At 39.0% G+C, this 13,647-nt stretch overlaps 1 protein-coding gene across 2 annotated transcripts in view; it reads right to left on the bottom strand.

Moving 5' to 3' along the window:
• The window catches only part of FHL1 (four and a half LIM domains 1), a 69,719-nt gene that overhangs the window by 37,050 nt on the left and 19,022 nt on the right, over positions 1-13,647 (bottom strand). For both annotated transcript variants that reach the window (XM_023508510.1, XM_023508511.1), the window contains exon 2: positions 7,693-7,766. The gene's annotated coding sequence lies outside the window, so the exon portion shown is untranslated. The remainder of the gene's footprint in view (positions 1-7,692; positions 7,767-13,647) is intronic.

Below are 13,647 nucleotides of genomic sequence, written 5' to 3'. Positions count from 1 at the left end.
GGCTGGGGATTCGAACCCGCCTCCTTAGGTGTACATGGCTGGCGCCTTAGCCGGTTGAGCTATAGGCGCCGAGCCGAGAAAACATATTTTATACACACACACACACACACAGTAGAACCTCTATAGTTGACTACCTCCCTACAGGAGATACTTTTTAAAAATAAAACAGAGGCTCAGTGCCTGTAGCTCAGCAGCTAAGGGCGCCAACCACATACCCTGGAGCTGGCGGGTTCGAATCCAGCCTGGGCCTGCCAAACAACAATGACAACTACAACAAAAAAATAGCCAGGCATTGTGGCGGGTACCTGTAGTCCCAGTTACTTAGGAGGTTGAGTCCAGAGAATCGCTTAAGCCCAAGAGTTAGAGGTTGCCGTGAGCTGTGATGCCATAGCACTCTACCAAGGGCAACACAGTGAGACTCTGTCTCGAAAATAAAAGAAAAAAGACAAATAATTAAAAAGCCTAAAAAATACAAAAATAAAAAGTAGTCAATATTCTCATTGATTTAATATTCTTACAAAAGGTTCTCTTCTAAAACGTTCTCACAGAAACTTCATTCACATTAACTAAACAATATTTTATTTCACTGAAAAGAAAACTGTCTCCTTGGGACATTACTAATACATGTTGTGCATATGTCTGAGTGTTTCTATGCAATTTCTTAGCTTTCTTTACAAGTGCGATATATACTCTGAAGACTGCATAAAAACCAAAGACTCCAGAGATTCCACTTCTCAAGAATCCAGTTAGGATCCCTTTTAAAAGTGAAGCAGTTTGTCTACTCAAGTGAAAATGATTTCCTTCTAAATAAGAGGCTGGGGAAAGTTAGGAGATGTTACACGAGGTCAAAATTAAGTCCATTAAATCCCAGACCCAGATTTAGTCACCATGGAGACAGGGGAGATAAATAAACCAGTAACCTTAACAAATGTGTTGTACCTTTGCCAGACATATCTCTCACTTACCACTGTTTTTACTTACGTATCCAAACATAACTGACTCTGAAGACTACAAAATCAAATAGAACCAGACCCAAAAGAAATATGAACACTCATTGAAGCAAAGGGAGGGAAAAGCTCTCCTTCTCCCTTGAAGAATTGCAACATGAAGCTCCAGAGGCAATGACATAAGGGGAAAATATGTGGTACCAAAGCCAGAGGAAACCATGTCAAAAAAGAAAAACAGACATGAAGTAACTGACCTAATTAAAAGAGAAAAGTATCCTTATAGCAGAAAAACAAGTATACCAGTAACAGAGAATACAGGCTGAAGGGAGGGGACCACTGCAAGAAAGCCCACCACCCTGAAGTAAATTTGTGTTGCCTATCTAAAATGGAATCAGAAGATGAAATGGGCATCATCACCCTGAAGGTTATGTTAACCAGCTTGATGAGAGTATTTCAAAATGTATATGAAAATAGCACACTGTACCCCATGATTGCATTAATGTACATAGTTATACTATAAGAAATAAAAAAAAGATTTTCCTTAAGTGTACACTGGACCTCTGAACATGAAGATTAATTCCCTGCCTGGTATTGCTACACATTAATTAAAAGCTCTGAAACAAATATTTACACTTAGTGTCACATGGGACATCAAAATAACTACCAACTACTAAAAAAAAATACCAGAAGAAAGAGAAATGGTTAAGTATGACAGAACAAAACCAGCAAGAAGGAACTATAGCTTCAGAACCTCACATTTAGGCTATAGGCAACAATCCTCATCATGTTTCTTAGTTACTTATTAATCACCTACTGTGTGAAGATGGGAAGGTCCTGCTTGTAATATGATACCCTTTACACTTAATCAAAATAGGTAAAAGTGGAAGACTCTCAATCTCTTAGTGAGTATATACAGATGGCAAGATATACAAATAACATTATAACATGAATAAAACCTCAAATAAAGTGATACTTACATTTGTCCATGTTCCATGTGCCTTCTAGGTCTTGTTCATACATCATACCACTTTACATGGCTATAATCACAGCATATATACAATTTTGCATCCTGTGTTTTTAGTAAAACTATATTACATAAATTCATATTGCTTATACAAGAATGAAAATTATAATTTTTAACAGATTCATGCAATTCCATTGCATACATATATCAGAATCTTATCCAAATTTAACCAGAAATATATGTTGAATAAATGAACCATTTCTTTAGTGTTAGACGTTTAAATTCTAGTATTTGTGCCTTCACAAATAACACAGTGATAAACACTTATAACCATCAAGGTTTATTTATTTATTATTATTTTTTTTGAGAGTTTTATTTTGTCACCCTTGGTACAGTCCCACGGCATCATAGCTCACAGTAACCTCAAATTCGGGCTCAAAGTGATTCTCTTGCCTCAGCTTCCCTGGTAGCTGAGACTACAGGACAACACCTGGCTACTTTTTAGAGATAGGGTCTCCCTCTTTCTCAGGCTGATCTCGAACTCGAGCTCAGGCAATCCACCTGCCTCACTTTCCCAGAGTGCTAGGATTACAGGCGTGAGCCACTGTGCCTGGGGCCGGTTTTTTCTTTTCTTACAACAATTTGTTTCTTAGGACACATTTCCTGAAATAGAATTACTGGATTAAAGGGTACCAATATTTGTGACTTCTGCCATAAATTGCCAAATAATGTTCCCAAAAGCTTTGTACCAACTTATTGGTACTTGTACCAATTCATTTCAAGGAAAGCAAATTAACATCAAGTTTTCTTTCTACAGTTTTGTTGATTTAGTAGGCAAAAAGTATACCTTTCTGATGTTTGAATATGCTCGTCCTTGGGCCTACCTGTGAGAATGAACCATTTTCCATATGCATTTATTTACCTTGTGCTATAATATGAAGGTCTTTTAATCATCTATCTATGGAGAATTCATTCAGTCAACAGTCATGAAGCAGTCACCACACACCAAGCTTGCACATGCCTTTCTTACATTCTGTATGACCTCTAAGCATAACAGAAATTAATTTATCTTGTCGTATGTGCCACAAATTGTTCCTGGTGTACTTTCCTTTTCATTTTAATTATACTCTTTCATTGTAAGACTGTATCTATTAGAACCCGTTAATCTTTTCCTTTCTAACTTTTTCTATCATTTTATAGCTTAGAAGGTTATATATCTAGGAATTTCATAATTATCCTATTTTCTGTGGTCTTATTTATAAGTTTTCTAAGAGTCCTATAAATATACTCTCCTACAATTATATAATTTAAAGCTGTAATCCCTACTTCATGATTCTTGCATTTTAAAATACTTAGTCTTATGAGAAACACTTAATTTAAAACAAATTTTTAAATAAAAGATTTATCTTTTATATGTGCTATATAGTATATTCAAAATAATTGTATTTTTACCTACCTTGCTGCAACATGAAGTGGACTCAGGTTTATCTAGGATGATTCAACCCGAAACAGCCTGGCCAAGGGTCTCTTTCTCAGGCCCAACAAAATGTGAATGTTCTAAATATTAGAACCATCACTGACTGGCTACTTTGTCTTAGGACTGATTTAGGGTAAAGTCTCCTGGCTATTCAAAGAGAGGTAGGTTTTCCGACTAACTGCAGTATAATCTGGTGCTTGCTGAAAATGGAGAAACTCAGGCCCTTCTCTAGACCTGCTGCATCAGAATCTGCACACTTATGTGTGTGAAGCACCAAAATGGACCAAATTGGAAGTCTCCAGAATAGGATAAAACACTCATACTTCTTCATGTTCTGTTTCTTAATCAAGTGCCATCATTAGAAGGTATCTCTCTGCTGAAGTATCTACCCCCAACCCTTTTGAAATATCCCCTTAAAATAAACATCACCCAATAACATGTGCCTAAAAATTAGCAAGCTGGTATTTTGAAAGAAAGGATGACCTCAAGTTTGCAACCTCAATTTTATGTAGGCCTGGGGTTGAAAACTCACATGTCTATAGGAGCAAAATATTTTGACAATGGCAACTGACCCTCGTCCTGAGTGTTGAGGAGACTACTGAAATTGCTGGAGATGGTGGCAAAGTTCATGCTTCATCTAACAAAACAACAGTTATTTAGCTCCAACCTAGTGTAGCTAAGCAGGAATAAAGATTTGATATTGCCAGATCTTCTGATATTTCATGAGAAGCAAAACAAAAAAAAATCTGGATCTTAAAAAATATGTAATCTCTCCATTTTTTAAATGTTAGCAATGAAAATTTTAAAAGAATACCTCTGTGTGCCAGATCTAGCCCACCAGTTTGAGACCTTGGCTCTCTCTATATAGTAATGATTTCCAAACTCTGCAAGCCTACGTAACCCATCTGTGCTGATTTTCATACTTACTTCCAGGGCACCAAGAAGAGAGGTTATATCAATATAAATGGCATAAATCAAATCATCAGGACTACTGCATTCTAAAATTTTGTGTTTTGTGAATATTAAAAACCTGCCAAATCAATAATGAAAATGAACATATGTCATTGATACAAATATTTCCTAGATGTAAAACATGGGTTTGATTAACTGTACTGTCACTACTACAGTACGAATGCAGAGTACTCATATTTAGCCAAGTTCATATTTGCATTAAAAATTATGTTGCATTCAAGTCTGTGTTACAAATAATTCCATTAATCGGCTCGGCGCCTGTGGCTCAAGCGGCTAAGGCGCCAGCCACATACACCTAAGGTGGTGGGTTCGAATCCCCAGCCCGGGCCCGCCAAACAACAATGATGGCTGCAATCAAAAAATGGCCAGGCGTTGTGGCGGGCGCCTGTAGTCCCAGCTACTTGGGAGGCTGAGGCAGGAGACTCTCTTGAGCCCAGGAGTTGGAGGTTGCTGTGAGCTGTGATGCCATGGCACTCTACCCAGGGGGATAGCTTGAGGCTCCGTCTCAAACAAACAAACAAACAAAATTCCATTAATCAAAAGGCAGCCAAATGGAATACTTGTAAATTTTTAAATAATTAACTCTATCTATGATAAATGCTTTCTTATACTTAGAACAGGACACACTACCATTAAAAAAAAATAGCTTCATGTGCAAACTGCAAAGTCCATTTTCCTAAACTGTTCAATCATTCCAAACAAACTTGAAAAATAGAGTGTGAAAAAGCATAGTTTACATTTGTGTTCATTTTGGGGCTTCTAGGTCCCAGGCACAGCTGCATTCGAAGCAATTATCAAATATTTTATTATTGGCACATGCTTATATGGATGTGGCATAAATCGTAAGTTCACAGAGCAGAGCATTATACCCCTGAATCTTTACTGGTCTACTTAATATTGAGTAGCATAATTTTTAAAAAGCAAAAGGAAAAATAATCTAGGGATGTCTTACACTTGAAGAATATCAGACCCCAAATGTACTGTTCTATACTCTTGTTTCTCTTCAGATTGAATAAATCTTTCACCATTTATCAAAATTTATTCTTTTTGTTTTGTTCAACACTACTGCATTCCTGGCCTGGCATGTAACAGGGTTATATGAATAAATGAAGAAAAGAAAGAAGAAAGATCACAAGATGGAACTACATAACCCTATACATTTCTGTCATGAGAAAACAGAATTTAACAAATCCTATTTGGTTGATTCACCTGAGAAACTCGCTGCTCTAAAAGATGACCCAAGAACACCAAGTTTTGATCCATGTAAAAATGTCATTGAACTATGCTGGATATCATAAAACCACTTCAGATGAGTGTTTGAAAAACTTCAATAAAAATGCTCCATCTTAAGAATACAGCCTTATACCTATAGTTTCTACTAAAGTTTCCACTGATGGAGCTTGTCAAAGTTGTCAATTGTGGTGAAATTGCTAAGGCCAGACAATGCATGTGAATTGCTAGGTTGGGCTCAGCCAGCATTTCCAACTAAGCTGAGGGAGGATGTCTTACCCTTCTTTATATCTTCTTAAAGAATCTAGTCTATGTCTGTAGGAAAAGAAAAATAAAATATGTGAAAGGGCACAGAGCTAAAATCTCTGCCTCTGCTCTTTTGAGAGAGCACTATTCTTTCAAACTGCCTTCAGAGGAGGGAGGGAAACAAAGTCACAGTTTCCTATTTGAGCTAAAGCAGTTCTGCCTTGATTTTCTCTACTGGGGTTAGATTTAATATATATTTTTTTAAGATAGGATTCCATCTTTTATTTTTTGAAGTTTGACAACAATCATTCTAGGTAAAGGCTATGAATGAGAGCTATGGCAGGATTCAGACCCAAAGATGAAGACCCAAAGATGAAGCACCGCTGGCAGCTGAGAAAAGCTGCTGGAGCCTTTATCATCAGGCCAGTTTCAAGCCCCAGGCCCTTGGAAGAACTTCCAACTACTACCACATGGTAACTGAGGAATGGATACAATTCAGATTAAAAATTTCTCCAACTCTGTCCTGTGCTTTTTTCTCTTGAAGGTTTAATATATTTGGCATTTGAATAAATAAAAAGTACAGGAAGAATTCTGCAGCAAGCAGACATAACAAAGGCAACTCTTGCCACCTAGTGAGCATCTACCCTAACTGAACTCTAAGTACCTATGCTGACCTTGTAACTGCATGGAAGAGTGGGCAGGATGGAAGTGAAGGCAAAAACGCTGCAACCTTTTGACAGATAACACTGGATGGGTACAGCACTGGTAAAGGCTACATTCCCTCTTGTAAATGCGCAGAGACTGGGGAACCAAAGAGATGGGACCATTCCTGCACTGTGCCTGGATGAGCTATCTTTTAGATTCCTTCCTTTCATTATTTTTTTTATTATTATTATTTTTATTGAATGGTAACTATGTACATTAATGCACTTCTGGGGTACAGTGGGGTGTTTTAATACACACTCCAAAATACTTCCATCAAACTGGTTAACATAGCCTTCATGTCATTTTCTTAGTTATTGTGTTAAAACGTTCACATTCTACTCTTAGAAAGATTCACTTGTACCCTTGTAAGATAAACCTCAGAAGTGATCCCTCCAATCCCCCTCTCTCCACTCATTCCCCCCTCCCCTCTTCCTCTCCTTTCATTATTTTCAAAGGCGAGTAGCCCTTCTCTCGAAAAGAGAAATGAGGAACCCTGGATCATCAAAGAGTATAAGCCATTGTGGCAAAATGAAGAGGACAGAGAATGTTTATTCAATGTGTGTTAAATGAAAGGTTTTATCAGTCTTGGCTGTTGGCACTAATGCAGCAAAGCTGCTCTGAACTTGAGGAAAAATTAGGACAAAATTTCCTGGCCTCTGTCAATAGAGCCTATCAGAAGTACTCTGGTGTCCCATCACCAGATTTGCAGTGGCAGTCCTGGTCCCAGGCTCCTTCTATCCATGGCACCGAGTCCTGACAGCTGATCAGGGCAGCCCAACCTTCTCTTGGTCATCAGTAAGAGTCTGCTACCTCCCATCCCAGTATCTGCTTCACGCAGCTTTTCTGCTCCCTACTGTTCATGCTGTGACATGAGCAGATCTTTACTTCCAAGCAGACCTTCTAACAGTTCTGCTGTGCCTGGCACATTCCCCTTTTCATGCCCCCACATTCAAAGCAAATATGATTTTCCCCTGAAAAGTCATTCCCAGAGAGCTACTATTTAGAGTAAGCAGTAACACTGGTTGGGTCAATTAAAAGGAAGCCTCTTAAACCTCCTGGACAAATAAAGCTCTCTGCAATGCCACCCCTGATATCACAAATTGGAAAGTTGGAGATCAGCATAAGAATTTGTGGCAATTAGCAAAACTTACCTCACTCTGGATGTGTGGAGAATAGGATGTATTTGGCAAGAGCTGGATACAGCTGAGGACAACTCCCAACGTGCCTAAGTTAGGGAAAAAATGAGAACCAAGAGGCAGTTATCTTTTTAGAAGAAAAGTTCAAAATTCTAAAAAAAAAAAATAGTCAATTTCCTTGGAAATGGCTCATGGTAACATGTTCCACTTTGTATTTACAACCCTCAGAGTTAAAGAAAAACTGCCAAGATGTTCTGCATGTTTCTCCAAATGTCTGTTTATCATATAACATTAGCACTGGCAGTAGATCTGGCTCCCTCATTATCAAGCTGTATTAGCTCAAACTCTCAGCATTGTTAGGGGAGTGAGCTCATGGCCTATTTCAGTTTTAAATTAACATTTGGCAATCACCCGGGTAATCAAAACAAATGACTCAGTCGTTTAGAATAGATTTATTAGTTGAGCCTTTTTTTTTTCTTTTAAAATCTTTAGAATATTTTGCCACAGGAGGGCTCCAATCCAGCCAGAATGAAGAACACAAGTCACCAGAGGAATATTTTGAGGGGTTGCTATGGAGACAAGGTACTGTGTGACCTGCTGAAGTTATCTCCAATCAACAACAGGATTAAGATGCAGGCTAGTGAGCAGCCCATCCCAGTGCCATGGTTCTGGGCACTAGGAAACAGATGTCCCCTGTGCTGTTCCAATCCCTGACACAAATACAGCCTACCACAACATGCTGCCCTTCTCACACCTGCATGACCTCCCCAAAGGCCACTTCATATCACCTCCTTACTGCTGTCCCCTACCCATCCCACACCCACCTTTATTCAGAAAGCATGGGCTGAAGCAAAGGAGAAACAAAGTGAAATCCTGAAACTCCCACTGAATATGCTTTTAGATCAACTGTGAAAATTACATGAGCAAATGAAATAAGAGGAAAAGACAACTCCCTGAGGGGGCTGTTTTTTCCACGGTTCTGTCCCCATTCCAAGAACAGTGCCTAACACATAGGATACTCTCAAGAAGTATCGATGGAAATAGGGCAAACATAAACCAAGATTATAACCAGGCACATAATCACCACGACTACCACCCATTTCTAAACTGATCCTCAAATAGACAATGGCTATAGATTTAAAAAATGTTAATATAAAGAGCTGGTCCAGTGGTTCAACAGGCTAATGAGTTCATCTGTTTAAAGATCTTAATGACAACTGTCATAGCTGAAGACAATACTTCCAAACTCAAAATGGACAAATCTTTTAACTAGAGGAACTGTGTTCTTGTCTGCCAGGTCAAAAGCCCAAAGGAAGGAAAATCTGTGCTGGTCGGGAAGAACTAACATTTGAAAGAAAATGTCTGAAACTGATTTAATTCAAGGAAATACCTTCTAGTCCTCTTCCCACCTGTACTTATGTAGTAACAGTATTTTCACTTCCATCATATTAATGTGGATTATTTGTGCTGTGTTAGGTCTTATTTGTCTTCTGGACTTTAAGTGTCTGGCAGGGGTGAAAATCTCTCATTTCTTTTTCATCTCCCAGTACTTAGCATGGGTACGTTTATACAAAAGGCTTTACTCCATCTCATCTCCCACCACCCACACTCAACTCATGTGTAACTCAGTTTCTAGATGACACACCCTTTCATGCAGCTGCAGCAAGAATGCAGCATGGCACAGCTGTTCACAGCCCAGGTGCCAGGGCCAGACTGTCTGGGTTCAAATACTAGCTCTGCCTCTTATCTGCTGCCTAGCCCCTCTGAGCCTCATAATGGTAACTATCTCACAGAGGCAAAGATGTAACACATGTAAGCCACTGGCAGTGCCTCGCACCCAAAAGGCACTCACTGAATGTTAAAGATATATAATTTTGAGTATTATTATAGCAGGCAAAGAGTTAAACTATTATCAAACTTGGATAATGATTTTATATGCCACCACAAACACAAATGCTTGCCACCAAACACACCTCTCTTTAGGTTTAACCCAACTGAAACTTGAAACCTGAATCTGTCACACTGTAGACTTACCCTATTTCATCTCACTCACCCCTTGTGGAATTGATTTTTCCTTGAGATGGGTATGATTCTCCTTTGGCCTCTACTTGTAGACTCTGGTTCTCTGCTTCAAGAACCCCAATAACTGCCTTCCTGGGACCCCAACCCTCCAGTACCTCCTCTGCCATCTTTCTGTCTGCGTCCCACTACCACACGTTCTGGCTTGGAGGGGTTACAGTTGGAGACGTGGCAGGGAAACAGTCTTCTCATAACCAGACCAGGATCCTGGCTTTCCTTTCAGAAGGTCCTTGCATTTCATGTTCCCTGATACCCTCCAGAGGGCAGAAAAGAGAAAGGCCCAAAGGCTGAGGAGACAAAGCTCTCACATGGGAGTCTGACTCAGGCCCCAGCTAGAGTAATCTCCCCTCCCATAGTTCACGGTTTCACTATCAAGAACTAGTCCAGGCTCGGCGCCTATAGCTCAACGGGCTAAGGCGCCAGCCACGTACACCTAAGGTGGCGGGTTCGAATCCCCAGCCCGGACCCACCAAACAACAATGACGGCTGCAACCAAAAAATAGCCGGGCATTGTGGCGGGCGCCTGTGGTCCCAGCTACTTGGGAGGCTGAGGCAAGAGACTCGCTTGAGCCCAGGAGTTGGAGGTTGCTGTGAGCTGTAATGCCACGGCACTCTACCCAGGGGGACAGCTTGAGGCTCTGTCTCAAAAAAAAAAAAAAAAAGGACTTGTTCCTTCGGGGGTTGCCTGTGGCTCAAAGGAGTAGGGCACCAACCCTATATGCCAGAGGTGGTGGGTTCAAATCCAGCCCCGGCCCTGCCCTCCCCCCCCAAAAAAACTGCCAAAACCCCCCCAAAAAATAAAAATAAAAATAAAACAAAACAAACAAACAAAAATAAGAACTAGTCCATAAAAAAGGATAAAAATTACCATGACAGACAAAAGGATAAAATTGATCTGAACTACACATGAACCTCCATTTCACTTTGGGCTAACATATCCCACTTAACATTAGTGGGGGTTGTGAGAATAAAAACACTCATGGTGGGTGTATTTGTGGGTACTTTTCAATCCACAGTGTGTAGCTGTGGCTTTGACCAGATATAATACAAACTGTGTTGACAATATTGCACAAGTCAAAGAATAAAAACAGAATAGCAGCCAACCACACTGGATAAAATGTGATGACAGCAAAGTAACCCAAACACTTTAGGGTCAGTCATGCTTTTAAAATACATCATATTAATCTTATACCACCCTGAAAGAATTAATAAGTAGAATTAGACAAATCATTTATATTATTCCAGAAGAAGCCAATAGTTACTTTTTAGTGACATTTAACACACACAGTCATTCTCCTTCAGGTTCAACAAAAGGACTATGGCTATGGACACTACTGACCCTATCACTACTGACAGCCAAGTTTAAATGATCCCCAAATCACCAATCAATTGGGTGAATTATGTGGAAAAATAAAATTCAGAGATAAAAGCTGTTTGAAACTTAAAAGATCAGTTGAATAAATCAAAATGGAGGACCCCCACAGATTCACTGTCTTCTCTAAATTCTTTGAACGGGATTGTCATGGTAACCGTCCTTCAGAATATTCTCTCCCACCTACGAAATCAAAGAGTGGTGAACCCCAAACGTCTTCTTAATTAGGTATGCTTGTGATGTTAACTGCTGGCTCAGACTTCTCATTTACCCCATTCTTATTCAAATACTTGTGCTACTATGGGAATCAGAAACACTGGTATATGACCCATTAAGAACATATTTTATTAATAAATGTTACCATAAAATGCTATAATAAATGCAACCGAGAGGGCCACTGGCTCCTTTCCCTTAGCAGAAGAACTGATAAACTGGCTCATTCAGCTAAATAATTTATTGGAAATAAATGGTTCAGATGAAAGATGTCTCATTTTAATCATTTTCAACATAATCTTGATCAAGATTATCAATATAATCAAATCTTTAACAACACATTAATTTTTTTTATTTATTATTTTTTTAGTTTTTGGCTGGGGCCAGGTTTGAACCTGCCACCTCCAGTATATGGGGCCGGTGCCCTACTTCTTGGAGCCACAGGTGCTGCCCAACAACACATTAATTTAATAAACAAAAACTAAGAGGATATTACCAGGTACAGAATAAAATAAAAGTCCAATTTTGTGGCCTTATACTACTTCTGTTTAAAAGATTATTTATTCCACACAAGCTTCTGTATATAATCATAATATTCTTCACAATTTAGAAGGAGAAAGGTTTTATCCTTATCCAGCTTGGAGAAAGATAGGTTATATTTTCAAAAGGTATCTACTAGATGTACTACACATTTAAAGTTGTCATTAGTCCAGATTTTCCTGCAGATTTCTGCAGTTCTTATAGAAAAGTAAAAGTGTACATATTTATTAAAATTAGAGAGGCATTTTTAACTTTGCACTGGAATGCAGGTAAAATACTGCATCTGCTTTTATAGGTTTTCAAACTAGTAAACAAAAGATGTTTTTCTTCCAGATGTGGCATGACCTGTAAAACTAATAAAAAGTACAAGATGGAGCAGTACCCCCATAGTTCCCCAAATAAATTGGAGCCCTTTCCATGGGCCATTTCTGGATACAAATTTTAAAAATGTTTTGGTCATAAAGGTAGAAAAAGTATATTTGGGGAAAAACAGGGAGGAGAGGGGATAAATATAAAGGTGGAAAAATAGTTATTTTTGACTAGAGTTTTAAAACATTAAGAATACTTATGAATAAAAAAGCCATCAAAAACAGAATAGAGGAAACTAAAATTATCAGGCATTAGGAACAAATGGGGACAAAGCAAAAAGATGAATCAAATGGCGAAATCCAGCAAGAAAAATCGAGTGGCAAATATTTGCTAAAGTCAAAAGGTAAAGCCTTGAAATTCTTGTCCTTTGGCCTTATGTTCAGTGGTATTTTTGTTTTGAAAATATGAAGACTTATGTTTTTTCAATGACTATTACAGCAGCTCCCAAATAAAACAAATGATAAAATAAAAATTCACTTAATTGACTGATAGGCTTAAACTAGTCATTGCCGAGTTTACAACTTTCCCACAACTCCAAGCATTCTTTTGTTAGGAAAAAAAACAGCATTTTTCCCCCTTGACATGATGACCATGGGTAATTTTTTAGTTGGCTATAATTCTTTATTTTTATAGAACTCACTATGGAACAGCCCCCCCACTTAGAACTACCAAATCAAAGTCATGAGGGGACAAATAATTATACAAATCCGATATGACATTTCTAACAGATGCATCTACAGAGCACTGGTCTGAGAGGAACTCCTGAACTAAAGACATTCTAACATTGCCATCACATCCCCCCCCCCAAACATCATCAAACTCTGCCCCTTTTCCTGCAGAAAAGCTCTCATACTTTTTCTTCCTTATCACTACTTTACACTTAAATCAGACTTCTCAATTATGAGTATGCTCTCGTCTATAGCAGTCAGAATAATATCTCAAATGCACCACCTCAAAGGAAATCACTCCCTTTCCCCAAACCGTCCTCTATTGTAATCTAAAAGCCAAATTCCTTAGCATGAAATGCCAGGTCCCTGGCTTTGATTGACTCCCTGTATCTGAGGTTCATTGCCACTAGCGAATGATGGATGCTTTAGCTCATGCCACTCTCCCCTAAACCACTGAACTTGACTGTACCTGGGGAGCCACAGCAACTGTGTGCCTGCTATATGGTTGAATGTGCCCCCTCCACAATTCTGGTGTAAAAATTTAATAGCCAACATCATGGTATTAAGAGGGATTATACCATGAGGGCTCCTCCCTCATCAATGAGGTTGAGGCCCTTATAAAAGAGGCTTCAGTTGTATCAGAATGTTTATTGCAGCCCAATTCATAATTGCCAGGTCATGGAAGAAGCCCAAGTGCCCATCGATCCACGAATGGATCAACAAACTGTG

This window comes from Otolemur garnettii, unplaced genomic scaffold, assembly GCF_000181295.1.
Source record: "Otolemur garnettii isolate 467f Iridium unplaced genomic scaffold, OtoGar3 scaffold00252, whole genome shotgun sequence".
NCBI lineage: Eukaryota > Metazoa > Chordata > Mammalia > Primates > Galagidae > Otolemur > Otolemur garnettii.
Note: the sequence above shows the minus strand (reverse complement) of the source record. Positions and strands in the feature narration are given on the sequence as shown.